This window comes from Lemur catta, chromosome 1, assembly GCF_020740605.2.
Source record: "Lemur catta isolate mLemCat1 chromosome 1, mLemCat1.pri, whole genome shotgun sequence".
Classification (NCBI taxonomy): domain Eukaryota; kingdom Metazoa; phylum Chordata; class Mammalia; order Primates; family Lemuridae; genus Lemur; species Lemur catta.
In genome coordinates, this window is record NC_059128.1 from 153,484,101 (window position 1) to 153,502,168 (window position 18,068).

At 41.4% G+C, this 18,068-nt stretch overlaps 1 long non-coding RNA gene across 1 annotated transcript; it reads right to left on the reverse strand.

The window, feature by feature from the left end:
* Positions 1-5,970: 5,970 nt before the first annotated feature.
* Positions 5,971-17,572, reverse strand: LOC123641210. The gene is made up of 3 exons (XR_006736246.1): positions 17,559-17,572; positions 8,430-8,459; positions 5,971-6,027 (listed from the first exon to the last, which is right to left on the reverse strand). It is a non-coding gene; the product is annotated as an uncharacterized LOC123641210 (long non-coding RNA).
* Positions 17,573-18,068: the final 496 nt, after the last annotated feature.

Below are 18,068 nucleotides of genomic sequence, written 5' to 3' on the forward strand. Positions count from 1 at the left end.
TGCCTGAGGCAACCGGGAAAAAAACGATGTTTTCACTACCTGAGATGAGGAGAACTGCTAGAGGAGAAGATTTCTGGAGCTTAGTTGTGGACTTGCTAAATTTCAAAAGATATTAAAACATGTTATGTTTCCATTGGTGGGCTGTTCTTCATTAGCTGCCTAGACTCTCAGTGCAGGTATTATGTTCCGAAGTGGTATCCATGTCTGCCAAGTTAGATCATTTCCCCAGGAATACGCCCTCTTTCTTTACATTCTGTACTTGGCATATCTGGGATTCTTTGATTAATGTCTGTCTCCCCTACTAATCTGCAAGTTCCAAGAGGATAGAATAGTCTGTTTCACTCACTGTCCAATCCCCGGCTTTAAGATCAATTCCAGTCTTGCTGTAACTACTGTGTGAATGAACAAGTTGAAATCACTGTATGTGGATGAGGAAAGTTGTGTTTCACACTTCTTTCTATCATTTTTGCCAAAGCTGACAAAATCTTCTGCTGTGAGCAGCCCCACTTCTAATGTCTTTAGCCTTCACACTTTTCCCCAAATTATATTCCTAACCCTATTCCCTGGTGGCAAAGGGCATGGAATTTTTGAATTCAAAACCTGTGTGACCTTGAGCAAATTAATTAACTTTTCTATGCCTTAGGGAATAATAACAATATCCATTTCATAGGATTATTGTTCAGATTAAATAAGATAATTTATGAAAAATGCTAGTGCAAAGATTAGGAAATAGTAAGTGCTTAATAAACACTGGTTTTCATTATTAATGCTGTCATCATTCTCATTATTATTATTGTTATTATTTTATCCATCCTACCTTAAAAAGTCCTCATGGCTTACTAATGCCTACAGAATGATGTCTCAGCTCTATAGCAGGCATTTAAGCCAATCATGTTTTGTTTTGTTTTGTTTTGTTTTGTTTTGTTTTGTTTTGAGACAGTCTCACTCTGTTGCCCAGGCTAGAGTGCCATGGCATCAGCCTAGCTCACAGCAACCTCAAACTCCTTGGCTCAAGCAATCCTCCTGCCTCACCCTTCCAGGTAGCTGGGACTACAGGCATGCGCCACCATGCCCGGCTAATTTTTTCTATATATATTTTTAGTTGGCCATATAACTTCTTTCTATTTTTAGTAGAGACGGGGTCTCGTTCTTGCTCAGGCTGGTCTCGAACTCCTGAGCTCAAACAATCCACCTGCTTCGCCTCCCAGAGTGCTAGGATTACAGGCGTGAGCCACCTGTTTTGTTTTTTGAGACAGAGTCTCTCTCTTTCACCCAGGCCAGTGCAGTGGCACGATCATAGCTGACTGCAGCCTCAAACTCCTGGGCTCAAAAGCACTCCTCCTGCCTTAGCCTCCTGAGTGACTATAGGTTACACTACCACGACCCTGGCTAATTTTTTAATTTTTGTTTTTGTAGAGTTGGAGGTCTCACTATGTTGCCCAGGCCGGTCTTGAATTCCTGGGCTCAAACAATCCTCCTGTCTTGGCCTCCCAAAGTGCTGGGATTACAAGTGTGAGCCACTGTGCCCAGCCTCAATCATCTTTTATTGTATCTTAATTTCATTCCCTGCCTTTCCTTTACCACCTACCTGCCCCACACTACAGCCTCATCAATCTGTTTACCGTTACTAGTCATGCTTTACCTAAAGCCACTCCTATTTATAGTGCCTTTCTCTCAAGTTTCTGGCTGTCAGAATACTGCCTATCTTTAGGACCCAGCTCAAATCAGGGGCAGTAGAGCATACTCTTTTTTTTTTTTTTTTTATTTCCCCAGCCCTAGTACTCTCGAAAACAGGGCTGAGGCAAGGATTAAAGTGCTAGGGCTTCATTTGGGAGGTGCAAACCCAAAGCTGCTGGGGTGGAGAAAGGGGAAGTGAGGCAGGAGAGACATCGAGCGACACAAAGTGATGTCTCACTACGTGGAAACAAGTTGTCTTGCAGGTGTCTGTCAGCACACAGAATTTATCTCACACTGAGGTAGACCACAGGAGAGAGGGAGGCGGGGAAAGGTTTGCTTCCTGTTTCCAGTTTAGCCAAAGTTTGCCCTCCAGGCGGAAACTGCCCTGCACACCTGGTTGCATTATTTTTTCCCTTCTCCTATCTGATCCCATGCCCAGCAGCACAGTGTTTCATCAGAAGCAGTGGAAGAAGCCAGAGTTCTGGAAGGGTGTCTGCTTGACCCAGCCCCAGGGTACCAGCCAAGGGGGAGGGCCCAGTTGGTCCTCGTGGGATTGAGGAGATGGGCAGTGCCAGAGGTTATGAGGAGTCACATAGCATCTGTGTCCATACAGCAGTAAGAGTGGGTTCTGGAAAAAATAGGGAAAAGACCATTTCCTACCACTCTCTGGCTGTGTGACCCGGGCGATTCACTTTATCACTCTGTGCCAATTTTCTTTCTTTTTTCTTTTGCCTTCTTATTTTTAAATAATTCTAAACTTACAGAAAGTTGCAAAAGTATTAATAGTACAAAACCTCCATTATACCTGTAACTCACTGCCACGGACTAAATTATGGGCATCCCAGAGTCATGCATTGAAGTCCTAACCCCCAATTTGATGGTATTTAGGGTGGTGCCTTTGGGGGATAATTCAGTGTAGATGAGGTCTTGAAGCTTGGGCCCTCATAATGGGATCTGTGCCTTTATAAGAAGGGGCAGCCTCCCCCCCTGCTACCACGTGAGCGCACCGTGAGAAGGCCGCCGTCCGCAAGCCAGGAAGAGCATTCTTGCCGGAACCTGACCATGCTGACACCTTGATCTCAGACTTCCATCCTCCAGGACTATGAGAACATAAATTTCTGTTGTTTAAGCCACCTAATCAATAGTATTTTGTTACAGCACCCCAAGCTGCTATATATCATCAACTGTTAACATTTTGCTCCATTTTTTATATCATTCTCTTTCTCTCTCTTTCTCCATACACATACACACCTACCCACAAACATAATTATTACTGTTTTCTGAAACATTTGCCAGTAAGTTTATGATATCATGTCCTTTTATTCCTAAATATGTCAGGGTGAATTTCCTATAAACAAGGCCATTCTTTTATAAAACTTCAAAACAATAATTAAAATCAAGAAATTTAGCACTCATACAATACTATTACCTATGTAATCTATAGTCCATATTGACATTTCACCAATTGTCACAGTAATGTCCTTTGTGGCAAATTCTCCATGTGTCTGTTCTAATCTGGCTAATGGGAGCAATGATAGTGTCCGTCCGTGAGGTTGTCATGAGGATGGCATGGGATGATGTATATGAAGCACTCTAATGCAGTGCCTGGCACATGGTAAAAATTCAGTAACTGCTCGATACTTTTGTTATGATTATTATTTCTTCAGCAAAGCCTTTTCCAGTGCCCTTCCCCTCAATTCTGAATCAATCTCTTTTCACTATCTTTCCTTAGCATTGTGTTTCTACATTCTTGATTGCATGTGTACATAATGGCCTTCTTTTACAAGCTTTTTCAGACCTATGACTGATTTCTCTTTGCTTCCCTCAATGGTACCAAGCATAGCACATTGTACATAATAAGGCTCCATCAATGGAGGCAGAACTGAGTTTATGTGGATACAAGTGGAGGCTCAATGAAGGCTAGTAGAAGGAAGAGGGGATGTATGTCACAGTATTGCAATAATAGATATATTTCTGCTTTTAAAGAGCTTATGCTTTATGTCAGGAAAGAGAAACACACAGGTGAAAAGTTAAAGAAAATAAGAAGAGAACATTATATTAATAGATCTCAAAGCAGCCTCTGGGAAAGAGTGAAAGTAGGAGGAATAAACAGGAGTTCTGGAAGTTCACAGGAGCAAAAGGATGCTGTAGGAAGGAAAACAAAGAACTTCCAGAGACTGCCCAAATATGGCCTCTCCAGCAGAAGGGACTTCACAGAGGCCTGATAAACCAAAGTACTAAGGGACAAAGCTCTCAGATCGACTTTCCCAAGGCTTGTGGAGCTGAGCAAACAGCTGAAATACATCTAGGCCTCCCTTGCTGAGACTGGGATCTGGCCAAAGGACATGGGCAGAAGTGATGTGAGCCACTCCCAGGCCTGCCCCATAAAAATCTCTCATGTGTCCTGTAGTCATGGTTACTAGTGAGGCTGATGCAAGAGTATCTCTTGAGCCCAGGAGTCCAAACTGGGCAACATAGTGAGTCCCCACGTCTAAAAAAAAAAAAATTTTTTTTAATTTAAAAATTAAAAAAAAGACACCTCCCATATGTGATCTCCCACTATTTCCCATTCTCTAGTGACTCTGGAGGCCAAATGTGGACACTATTGATGCACAGGTGGAAGAAGCAAGAACTCCTGCATGACTGCGTGGAGCATACTCCCCAGCCCCACCTACGGAACTAACGTGACGAGAATGAAAAATAAACTTCACTGTGTTACACCACTGAAATGTGGAGTTGTTAGTTACAGCAGCTGCCGTTCCTTACCCTGTCCAGTGCACAGTTAAAACTGAAGGCTGGATGCAGAAAACCTGCGAGTATATCCTAGTTCTGCCACTTAGCTACAAGTGAGCCATGGCAAGTCACTTCATCTGGGAATTGCTGTGAGGATTAAATGGAAAAAAACTTTGTAAACTGTGAACGTGCTAAAAATGTTAGATATTATTAGTATTAGTCCATTCTTCCTAAGTTGGCCAAAATAACAGTTTCCAAGAATAGGATACAGGGATTAGTCATTCTTTCCAAACTAACAAAAAGAAGAACATGGTCTGGGATCTCGTAATGCTGATACTAACTCAAGTGTTGGAAAAGGAGTTCGGGTGGGTCTATGGACGGCCAATGATTCACTTCAGAACTCCTGGAGTTACTTTTCTGCTTTGCTTTCATGGGGAAACATTTTTATGAATATTTTTTCTTCTTTTTTTTTTTTGCCTTTTTAGACATGGGATTTCACCCTATTGCCTAGGCTGGAGTGCAGTGGCCAGATCACAGTTCACTGTAACCTCAAATTCCTGGGCACAAAGGATCCTCACACCTCAGTATCCTCAGTAGCTGGGACTACAGATATATGCCACCATGCCCCCAGCTAATATTTTTCATTTGTGGCAAGGGGACAGGGTTACAGTAGCTACCCTTACTTTCCCTGCTCACCGTGTTGCCCAGGCTGGTCTTGAACTCCTGGCCTCAAGCGATCCTCCCACCTTGGTCTCCCACTGCATTTGGCCAATATTTCATTATCTGTAGGTAACCCCAACATTGTGATCTCTTAAGAATTCAACTTTTGCTGGGAGAAGGCAACAAAGAAAAGACAAGAGAATTATTTCAAGATGAATTTACCACTCATCTTCCTTACAGTCAAATATATTCAAAGTATTGTTTTTGACCACCCGTTGGTATGTACTTTTGCATTTCTCACAAATGTTAACAATTCTTTGCTTTATCAAGGAGGTTGAGATAATCCAAATATCATATTCCAACATGAATTACATTGTAAAGTAAATGATGGACAGAAAAAAGAGACTTCCAAAACTGAATAATATTCACTTTATAAGTTCCAACCTAGTCCTGAATACTGGAACAGTCCTGGGAGTGGGTAAACAGGCTTCGTGGTGTGAGGTTTGGGGAGTAGGAAGGTATTCCAGCCTCAGTGAGAAACTTCCAAGGCACCAAGTGGGAGCCTCTGAGGCAGACCACTGGCAGGATGTGGCCCTTGCTGACAGTTCCTGCTGCAGTCAGATGAAAGGAATGAGGCAGAGTTTGGTCATTAAAACCGTTTGGGCCCTTTGTTCCTATGCCTGGACCCATCCCTCTCCAGGGGAGATTTCTTAAGCTCCTTGTTTCTCCTTTTCTTCTTTTATTATGTCTCCATTTCCTCTTTGTAGTTTCTAGTCCCACTTCTCCCCAACTTTCACAAGCTTTTCTTATTTTACACTTTGGGGCTAAAGTATAATTTAGGGAAATGAAGGTGCATCCTCCTTTCCTTAGTTTTTTCTCATTGTGTCTATGTTCCATTTCTCCTTCTTGACCCTTCTGTTTGTAAGATCTGTTCTCAATCCTCACTGGTTTTGAGCACTGGAATGGGAATCAGAAGAGTTAGGCTGTTGCTCACCATTACATAGATAAAGTAAATTTATTTGGCTGAAACTCAGTTTCTCATCTGTAAAAATAAGGAAAGGGTGGACTAGAGTGTCTCTCTATTTCCTTCTTAGAGTCTCTGTAAGATCAGATCCCCATCAACAGCTGAAGAAGGAGGCCTTTAAAATTAATACCTTGCTAACTTCTATAGTCCTACAGTTAATCCAATGTTCTTTGTATCACTCAGGGTGAGAGCTGAGTGAATGTCCAGAAGTAAGTTGAAATCATGAAATAGGAATAACTTACGAGTCAGTGGAGATGAGTCTGGAGAAATGGCATCAAGCTTTGTTAGGAAGGATTTTGCATTACATACTAGGTTTGGAACTTTATTCTTTGGGGTAATGGTGAGTCTTGAAAGGATCTTAGATATGACCAGGCTTGTGTGTTAGGAAGCTCATTCTGATGGTATCAGGATGGGTGGTGAAAGCAGAAGGTAGAGCCACAAGTAAAACCACCAATTGTTCAGACAAAATATGGGGAGGACCTGAAGTAGGAAGTGGAATGTAGTCAGTAAAAATGTGAAGGAACCAAGCTGATACCTTTGGGGATTTGTTGGCTGATTGGCTGACAGAGTTCAAGAGGGAGAGAAGTCTAGGACGACTCTTGTTCATTTGGATGGATAGATTTGTCCTGATCATGGCACCATGGCTTTTTCTACCTAGCACATCCCTGCATTTTTTACCAAAAAAAAAAATTAAAAATAAAAAATTATACCTTTTCTTCTGAAAACTGCTTCATAATTTACTTCAAGGGAGCTGTCATTGGTTTTCCTATAACTTTGCCCCAACAACCCTGATTGATGCAGGAAGACGCCTCACCCGTGACAATCACAGAACCCACACCCACTAGCAGCAGGTGATGGATACAGAGAAGGGCAACTTACTCAAACCAAGCCAATCAGAGCCTTTCTCCAGAACTTCTAACTTGGAACCAAAGCGAGCTTCGGTCAGTCCCTTTTTGGGTATGGAAGTAGCAAGATATAAAATGATGGAGCTGTCAGCCATGTTTTCCATCACATAGAAGGAAGGAAATTAGTCTGAAGGAAAAGGAAATGAAGCCAACAGGAAAGGAGAGTTGGGGAGGAGAGTCCTGGTAATGTTGGAGGCCCTGACTCCAGTATTCCTGGGTCCATCCGCATCCTTACCTCTCCTACAATTTGGTTGTACAACATTTCCTTGGATTTCATGAGACAATACATTTCCTTTGTTGCCTAAGCTAGTTCAAGTTGAGTTCAGGCACTTGCAGCTAGGAGTCTTGACTAATTTGGCAGTCCATTAATTGAGCTGGGGAGAAGTGCACAGAAGGAAGTCGAGAGAGGGCAATGACCTCAGTTTTGGACATGTTGGAATGAGTTGCTTTGGACATTCACACAAATATTTCCAGGAATCATTTCATTATGAACCTAAAGCTCGGAAGATAGATCACATTATCTAGATCATCAAAAATATATTCAAAAAGACAAGTCTAAATACAATGCCTTACAGAGTGTCCCTTAGAGGCCTGCAAAATCAACACTGGTCCTCTCACAATGTGATTGTTTAAACCACTACAGTTCTATTCAGTTGAACTAGTATTCAGCTGCTTACCATCCTCATTTCACAATGATGTTATGAAGCATTTTCCTAAGAACCTTGATGTAATCAACATTGAGTATTTCTATGGCATTCCCTTTGATTTTCTAGTTCAGCAGAATAGCATAGAAATAGATGAAAATGAGATTATTCAAACATAACGTGTTCTTGGTGAATGTAGCTCCTAGTGTTGACTCCAAATGAATATTACTATTTTCTAAATAGCCATAAACCAACCATCAATAACATATTTTTTTGGCTAAATTTTCTATTCTTATCTAGATAAATAGACTAAGAAGTAATAGAAATAGGCTGAGTGTGGTGGTTCACACCTGTAATCCTAGCACTCTGGGAGTTTGAGGTTGCAGTGAGCTATGATGACGCCACTGCACTCTACCCAGAGTGACAGAGCAAGACTCTGTCTCAGGGGGAAAAAAAAAAAAAGAAGTAATAGGAATAGAAGTAACCGAATCTTGAATAACTTCTCCACAAATTATAAAACGTGTCTATTAGCCTTGTCAGAGTATGCATGAATGCTTTTGTACCTCCTAGCAGAAAGGTCCAGCATTCCATGAACTTAATAGTGCCTATAAATTGTTCCTTTTGTTCTGTTCAGCATGAAAAGTTGCTGCTTCAGAAATGCCAGGTTGATCCTCCATGGGAAAAGTATCTTTTCTGAGCCACACAACTGTCCTTTAGAGGCAGAGAAACCTGGGATTCAAATATTGCCTCTAGCACCTACAAGATGTGTGATCCCGGGAGACTTACTTAAACATGATGAGCCACAATTTTCCTCATCTGTAAAACAAAAACAATGATTAATTCCTTAGTACATTTGTGAGAATTAAATGAGCTAATATATATATTGTCTTAAAATAGGGCATGGGTCTTAAAATAGGCCATTTTCAATAGAATAACTGTGGCTGTTCGGTTTTTTTAAAAAATTTTTCTGAAACAGAATCTTGCTCCATGGCCCAGGCTACTTTTTGTAGTTTTTGCAGAGATGAGGTGTCGCTATGTTGCTCAGGCTGGTCTTGAACTCCTGAGCTCAAGGGATCCTCCCACATTGGCCTCCAAAAGTGCTGGGGTGACAGGCATGAGACATGCACCCGCCTACTTATTTGTTTTAATTGATGACATTATTTGCATCTTTCCCTTTCCCATTTACCCATGCTTATCTCCGGCCTCAATTCCTTTGCATATCATTGACTTCTCCTTCTGGCTTCATTTTTGAATTATTTCTCTCATCGTGGCTGGGCATAGTTCATCTTCATGAAAAAAGCTAAAACATATTTCTCTACTAATAAGAGCTATCTGCATGGGTAGTTTGTATATTTGGTGACCATCTTAGGCAGCCAGTCAAGCAAGGCCCATGGTCACTTCTGTCTACAGCCCTGGCAAAGTTTGTGGACTGGTTCTCCAGTAACTCCAGGTCAACCAAAACCACACTATAGATAAATTATGCACACTTTATTAAATATGTTCAAAGAAGTAATTACATACATCTGGTTTACCAGTCCCTTACTAGCCATCCATTTCTTTCTAGTTGAGATGGCATGATGGCAGTGGGTGAGGCAAAACTGCCCAGTAAATGTAAGGCAAGTGGGGCCTGGTTACTATGCAACATCAGAACAAAGGCAGAGAAAGGCTTAAAGATCTTGCATTCATCCAAATAATAAGTTTTGGGGCAACCTTCTAAACGGCTCTTGCGTTTGTCTATACTCTCCATACCTATCCCCAAGCCCACAACACTGTCCTCACTTCTAGTCCATTCTCTCCTCTGCTGCCAGCATGAGCTTTCTAATTTGCAAATATGACCATGTCACTTTGCCACAGGGACCATTCAACAGGGCTTCCATCAGACTTGCACAAGGTCTCTCGTGGTCTGGCCACAGCATACCTCTCCAGTGGTGTTTCTTGGTCCTCACAGCTTTATGGCCTGTGGGTCAACCAGACTTTATTGGGATTTGCAGTTTCTCAAATATTCCATGATATTCCTTGTCCACCAAGCTTTCCCCTGGTGGTAGGTATTCTCTAATTAGAATCCCCCTCCACTTCTTCCACTTCTTTGCCTTCATTCTAATCTAAATATCACTTTCTCTGGGAGTCTTTTTCTGACCCAAGCCTGGGATAATTGCCGCTCTAATAAGTAAACTGTGAATCATGGCATGTATTACATTATACGGTGATTGACTTTTTGCTTGTCTAGATCAACCTACTAAACCAAAGTGAATATGAGGAAAAGATCAAAACCAAAGGGAATATGAGGAAAAGATCATGACTGTTTTGCTTGTCACTGTGTACTCAATACTATGCACAGTACTTGACATAGAGTTAGGCCCTCTATAGATCAATGTTGCACCAGTAAGCAAATGAATGAAGGTGGCAAAGAATCAGAACTGAGATACCAATTCATGAAATATTTGGGATTTATTTAAAATTTATTTTTGTTTTTCTGAAATTCAAATTTAATTGAGAGTACTGTATTTTATCTGGCAACTTTACTTCTTAATTAAATACCTCCTTCTGCATGTCTGAAAAATAAATGTGCTAATTTCAACCCAAATCTTAGATTATTTATTGCCTTAGCATTTCGATATAGTGAATGATCATGTTACTGGAGATGAATAAATGGCTTCTCTCTCTCTTTCCCTCTCTCTTTTAACAATGGGGATTGTGTAGGTTCCTTGCTTGAATTTCAGTGTTTCAATCCCCGGCTTTATGTGACCTAATTTAATTCGCATTCCTTTACATACTCTATTGTTCTGAACACTGTGGTTCCTTAAGTTCCTAGGGACAGCTGTGACCCTTAAAATTGCTAAGTCTTCATCTTTTACACATTCCATTGATAGTCTAATTTGCTGACTCCTTTTGGAGTCTCCCTCTTTTAAATTTTACTTTCATTATTGCACAATCGGTAGTGACTGATGTTGAGTAATTAATGAGTAATCTAATTTCCTTTTTAAAAATACAATACATCTCTCTAATTCAGTTTCACCAACAACTTATTAGAGAAGCTTTTTAAAAGCAACTTCATTTTCTCAGTGAACTAATAAGGAAACGAATACTGAAAAAGTTAAGTGTACAAGTATTCATATCAACAAGCAATATCATAACAAAATATTGCTAACAAAGAAGGGAAGCATTTTTAATACACAACTGATTACATAATTAGTTTAATATCTTTGCTGAGCATCTGCTAGTCAATAGAAAAATTACTAGATCACTAAGAATTTTCTACCTAAATTTCCACAAAGAAAATTGATTCAAGTCCAAAATTTCTCATTTATTAAGAACAGCTACCTCCATTTAAAGTTTGAGCCTGGGAGCAGTTACAGATGTAAAAATGATTGCTTTCCAGAAAGAAGAGTCTTATTTTGGAATATGATATAATTTGTCAAGATAAAAAGTAATTGACAATACACAAAAGACACAGAAAAAGTTCTGTGAGAACTCAGGAGATATAAAAGAGTTCCCTTCCAACTGGAGGAATCAGGTATGGCTTTGTTCCTGGTTTTTGTAGAGGTGGTATTGGTCCTGGGCCTTTAAAGGTAGGAATAATTCCAAGAGGCATGAGAATGCACTGCCCTGCAGAAGGATCCCTCCTTTACCTTAATAGGAGCAACAGTCAATTACTTGAAATGTACATCCTCTAAGGAAGACCTCAAACAATGTTTATACAATGGCCACACATCTGAGATTTTCTAAGATGGTGTTGCAAAATGCTGACAAGGCCTCTAGGCATATTTTAAGAGCATAACTAAAGATATGTTGAGAAAACATGTGGTGGAGAGTTATCTGTGTATGTGATAATTATATATAACCATATTTAATATGTTAAAATATGTATTTTAAGATGATTCCAAATAATTACCTCTGTGGCTGAATATTGTAGACAGTTTTTTTTAAGAACTTTCCCTAAGGTTAATTAAAACTAGTCCTTCAGTTGACAGACATGAACACTCCTTCAAGAGCTAGGGGACTTTTCAGAGGCCAAAGTAGTAGCAACCACTTTGACGTAGGATGACTTAGGAGGAAGTTTCCATGGGTGTGCTACAGTGCATGAAGGAACAACTCCAGGAGAGGTCTACGGAGATTTTTGTCTCCTACACCTTGCTTCTGATTCATTTACTAGGCTCACGGAGATCTTAGCTATCTGAGCCAAAGGGTGTGGAAGGAAACTGCAAGGTTAAACCCCGAGCCTTCCTTGTGGCCTTTCCAGTGTAGCATGGGATGTTCTCCTAGCAAGCTTGCCTCCCTCATTTTGTTCTCCTGAGTTGAGCACAATTGGAATATGAATGTAAATGGCAGGGAAGGTCAACAGATGGAAACAGGAACTAAGTCCACTAACCCTGATCTGCATTCCAAAATCCAGAAAGCTCTACAAACTGAGTTTTTGTAACTCATTTGGCAGCAAAATCTGACCTCACCTGAACTCATTTGAAAGCAAAATCTTACCTGGACTGACATGAGGCTATTTATAATCTTTGGCCAACTAGCATAAATATTCACATGTTTTTACTGAAGAAATCTTAATGTATTTTGGTATGGAGTGCTGTCCCAGAGTCTCCTCGGAAGGTAAGTAATATACAGTACGTACACTGTATTACTTTTCTAAAAATCCAAGATAATTCTGAGTTCTGACATCTGGCCCCAGGGCTTTGGATAAGGCCTTGTGGTACCACAGTCCAACGTGTCCTGTTGATGGTACGTATGGCGAAGAGCTGAGCTGACTGCACAGAGGAAGGACCTTGGTTCAGTTAATAGTAGTTCTGAATTCTCACTCTTTAGCATGTGAAATTAATATTTTTTTTAAATCAGCTGGTTTCAATATGTGATCTCAGGACACTGGAAATTTGTAAGCTATCTTATGTGGTCTATACTTTTATTGCTGTATATAAAAAATTTATGTATGCTTTATAGTGACAGCAAGAGATTATTGATAGCTCATAAAACCCTAGCCAGTTTGTTTCCTACTAACCCACCTCCTCTCTTTATGTGGGATGTGTTGGCAAGTGGGGAGAATAGTCGTTCCAGTATGAAGACAAGCAGGCTCAAGACCCAGGAAGAGAATGGTGTTCCAGTTTGAATCTGAAGGTAGGAAAACCTCTCTCTTACTTGGAGTAGGTTCAGCTTCTTTGTTCTATTCAGGCCTTCAACTGGTTTAATGAGGCCCACCTTAGGAAGGGCAATCTGCTTTACTCAATCTATCAATTTAGATGTTAATCTCATCCAAAAACACTCTCACAGAAACACCTAGAATAATGCTTAACAAAATATCTGGGCACCCCATGGCCTGGTCAAGTTGATACATAAAATTAACCATCACAGAAGGGGACCACAGGCGTGGGGGTTAATAATCTCGTGGTCACCATCTAGAAATTTTTAGTACTCATTTATCTCTGAATTCATATATCCTAATAGCAATCCAATGGGACAAGGGAATATGTACCAGGGTCTTGGAATCTTGGTTCACCCACGATCCCACCTCCCACCACTTCCCTGCCTCCCGGGATCAGTTTGTGGCTGCCTGTTCCTCTACCCCTGCCCATGCACACGGCTGTCCTCTGCCCCTGGCAGGGATCCTGGGCAAAAATGTGGAAAGGATCAGGGGTGGGCACGTGCACCCTCCAGGCCAAGTTACAGCGCAGGGTCCCAGGCACCTGGAAGGTCTGTGCTTACACATGAGCATACCTATGCCTGAAGTAATGTGACATTAAATAGCAAATAATAATAATAAATGTACCATGATAGATCAAGAAATAGACAATGGAAGAAGGGAAAAATGGTTTTCCTGATTTTTTGAACAAGGAACCCTGAAATTCCATTTTTCATGGAGTCCCACAAGTTATGTAGCTGGCACTGGAGAGGAAAAATACTCAATGAAATCTTTAGCTACTTCTTCCTCATACACACAGAGTGATTTTCTGTTGTTGCTCCTATTTTTGGCAGCATGGACGAGAACGATGAAGAAATTCAAGAATTAGTCAATTCAACAGATATTTTAACCTTGAATCATAACTGACTTTCTCCTCTGCCTCACTTTCCATTTCCAGACTACGTACAGTCCTGCTGATGTTTGCCAATAGCTGTCACATCCACCCTTTCTAATTCCTTTCCACTACCACCAACCTAGTCCAGAAATAGTTTTCCAATTCTTCTCCTTTGCTTTCTCCTTCCTCTCCTTCCTCTCTACTGCCCTCTCCCTCTTCCTTCCTCCTCCTCTTCCTTCACCATCACCATTAGCACCATTATACAATTATGCCTATATTGTGTCAGACATTGTGTTAGATGTTTCGTGTATTATTTAATTTATCCCTCACAACCACCCAGCAAGGTACATGAAATTACTGCCCCCCGCTGCCTTTTTTTTTAGAGACAGAGTCTCACTCTGTTGTCCGGGCTAGAGTGCCATGGCATCAGGCTAGCTCACAGCAACCTCAAACTCCTGGGCTCAAGCAATCCTTCTACCTCAGCCTCCCATGTAGCTGGGACTACAGGCATATGCCACCATGCCCAGCCAATTTTTTCTATATATTTTTAGTTGTCCGGTTAATTTCTTTCTATTTTTAGTAGAGACAGAGTCTCACTCTTGCTGAGGCTGGTCTTGAACTCCTGACCTTGAGCGATCCTCCTGCCTCAGCCTAAATTACTCCCCCTTTGCAGATGAAAAACAGTGGCTCAGGATTTGCACATGGTCACATTGCCAGGAAGTGATGATGTTGAAAGTTGTCCTGGGTATGCTCTGTGTATACCACACTATTTCACCGTAACAGACTCCTAATTTAAATGGCTCATCTTGTTTCCTTCAAAAACAAGTTCAGAATTTTTTGCCCAGCATTCTGGGACCACAACAACACAACTATATCTACATTCTAATCTTATCTTTGATTACACCCACATCAGTCAGGTCTCTTTTAGTTGCAAGTGACAGAAAGTTAACATAGCTTAAACACAAAAGGAATTTATTGGCTCAGCTCCTGTAACTGGAAAGTCTAAGGTGGGAGGAGAGTTTTGTTTCAGACACAGTTGGCTCCAAGAGTTCAAACTCTGGCCTCAGGACTCCCTTTCTTCCCCTTTTGGGTCTTTGTCTTTCTGAGTTGGCTTGGGCAGACTTCTTCTCTGCAGTGATGCCCGTTGCAGAGCTGAATTTCCACTGTCTTCATAGCTAGCAATCATAGAGAAGTGAACATAATCCCTTCTCCTCTGACATGCATATTAATTCCCCCAAAGGAGTCTGACTATCAGGGCATGTGCTTACTCCAGAGAAGTTACATGTTCTGGGCAAGGGGGATAGTGTTCCGATCAGCCAGACTGAGTCCCAAGTCCATTCTAGTGAGGTGGAAAGCAGGGACATGTTGTTGACAAAACAATCAGAATCACAAAGAATAGTGGAGGAGCAATTCCTGAAAGCAAGAGACGTAAATCAAACAAACAAACCAAAATGTACCCCTTACACTTCCCACATGAAGTCTGTGGGAACACAAAGTCAACTGGGAATGAGGAAGGTCTGACTTTTACTGACTGTAGGCTACTGTCTGTCTCTGAACAGAATCTTGTTCTGTCGCCTGGTTGGAGTGCTGTGGCATCGTGATAGCTCACAGCAACCTCAAACTCCAGGGCTCAAGTGATCTTCCAGCCTCAGCCTCAGCCCTTGCCTGAGTAGCTGGGACTACAGGCAAGTGCTACCATGCCTGGCTAATGTTTCTATTTTTAGTAGAAATGGGGTCTCACTTTTGCTCAGGCTGGTTTCAAACTCCTGAGCTCAAGTGATCCTCCCTCCTCAGCCTCCCACTGTGATAGGATTACAGGCATGAGCCATTGCCCCCTAGCCTCGGCTACTGTTAAATCTGCCCATCCTCCCTCCCCCCACGTCAAGCCCTGGAATACTTTCTCTTTCCTAATGTTTGTCCCTATTTTGGGGGCTCAATTAAGTCTCCGCTCTTCTATGAAGCTATATCCACCTCTTCTTACAAAGGGATCTGATATTTCTCATTATCTGGTCTTTATCTACTTATAAGTAGTCCCCATGCCTCAAAGATGTGGGCATGAACAAAGCAAAAAGCAAATCGGCAGCCTCAGCCCCACTTTTGCATGAGGTTTAACTTCTATAGGCAGTTCAAGCCACCATCTGTTGTGCCAGAAACAAGTTTGCCTGCCACGTGGAGTCTGACTCCTGATGCTCTATCCTTCAATACAGTCTTGCATCCACTTTGTGGCACCAGCCTAGGAAGTTGGGGCAGTGTCTCTAACTCACAAAGTCCTACCTCACTCCTCTTTGCTTCCAGTGAGAGTTTGCTAGCCGGCATCAAGACACCTGAAAGAGGGGCCACCTCCTGCCAAGCCAAACCCCTCCCTCCTGCAGATTCCCATAGTGCCCTCTCCTCTGTCACTCATCTGGCACTCAGCACAGACTGTTTTGCTGGGTGTCTTTGCATTATTAATATTGGCTGATTATTGTGATGGACTATACCACCAAAATAATAACTAGTAATTTGTGGCAGCATGTAAGTCCAAGATAAATTATGCAGATAATAATAATTATAGGCCGGGCGCAGTGGCTCACGCCTGTAATCCTAGCACTCTGGGAGGCCGAGACGGGCAGATCGTTTGAGGTCAGGAGTTCGAGACCAGCCTGAGCAAGAGCAAGACCCTGTCTCTACTAAAAATAGAAAGAAATTATCTGGCCAACTAAAATATATATAGAAAAAATTAGCCAGGCATGGTGGCACATGTCTGTAGTCCCAGCTACCTGGGAGGCTGAGGCAGTAGGATCGCTTAAGCCCAGGAGTTTGAGGTTGCTGTGAGCTAGGCTGATACCGCGGCACTCACTCTAGCCTGGGCAACAAAGCGAGACTCTGTCTCAAAAAAATAAAAAATAAAAAATAATTATAGAGGCCAAGAGCATTTATGGAGCACTTAGTGATTGCTCAGTCCTGTGCTAAGCACTGCCTGGGTGGGACACTTGAAAATGTAGAAGACAGGGTTTCTTTCCTCAAGGCAAGTGTCATCTTGCTGTAGAGACCAAATTCTCCAGAAATAGAGAGCAAGTTTATGCCGTGCTGCAGGCTATTGACTCTGAGAATGACTGAGCAACAGGATTCAGGCTTACAGCACTTAAGGAACCAGTTCTGATATGATTTGAATGTGTCCGCAAAGTTCATGTTTTGGAAACTTAATCCCCAGTGCAATAGTGTTGGGAGGTGGGGCTAAATAAGAGATGATTAGGTCATGAGTGGTTTGCCCTTATGAATGGATTAATGTCGTTATTGCAAGAGTGGGTTAGTTATCAGGAGAGTGGGCTTGTTATAAAAGCTCTCTTGCTCTCTCATGCTCTCTTGCCCTTCTGCCTTCTGCCATGGGATGACACAGTGAAAAGGCCCTTACCAGATGCTGGTGCCATGCCCTTGGACTTCCCAACTTCCAGAACCTCAAGCCAAATAAATTTCTATTGTTTATAAATTACCCAGTCTGTGGGTAATTACCCAGTATCTTGTTACCGCAACACAAAACAGAGCAAGACAAGTTCTAATCCCTCCAACTTCATTTTAAGGCCTGATGCAGATTGGGAATCCACAACAGGGATGAGGACTAAATTCATAATAATATAGGTTGCACATATGAATGGCAATAGTAATAGAGTACATAAAATAAAGTTTTCAAAAGCCTGAAGGACACGATGTGAACCAGCTGAAGATAGGAAATACTCCAAGCCAGATTACTTTTTGATTGTGTCAATCTACATTGATATAATATACATTGTGTATTTACCTATAATACAAATATACGGGTTTAGCTATCATAACAAAGGCCTTTTAAATAAGATAGGTTATTTTACCTTCATCTTAACTGTCCAAAAGTGAGCTATCCAGCATTAATACGGCAGCTCTACCTTACCTTCTTCTGTCTTATCTTGCCATCCTTGGCACGCAGCTTCCATTTCAAAGTCTAAGACGGCTAGTCCAGATTCTGCCATCACTTTCAAATCACAGTCAATGGAAAGAAGAAAAGAAGTGAGGAGTAAGCATGCTCATGTCTTTGAAGGCACAATTCAGAAGTGAAACACATCACTTCTGCTAATAGCCTATTGGCCAACACTTAGTCATATGACCTAGCTGCAAGTGAGTCTGGAAATTATGGTTCTTGGCTGGGCTGCCATTTGCTTCGCTAAAACTGAAGGAGTGCTATTACTAAGGAATGGAAAGAATATATGAGGGAGTATAACTAGCAGTAAGTAAAATAGAAATTAAATAAAGATGGAATGGAGAGAAATACTTTTTCTTTATCTATGATCAGTTACTGATACAGAAATGTTAGCAAAATTTTTCAAATTGTTGAATGTAAAAACAGTTCTCTTTTGACCTTTAAGCTTGCTTTCTGTCCCAAGTACCTTAATGTCCATCTTCC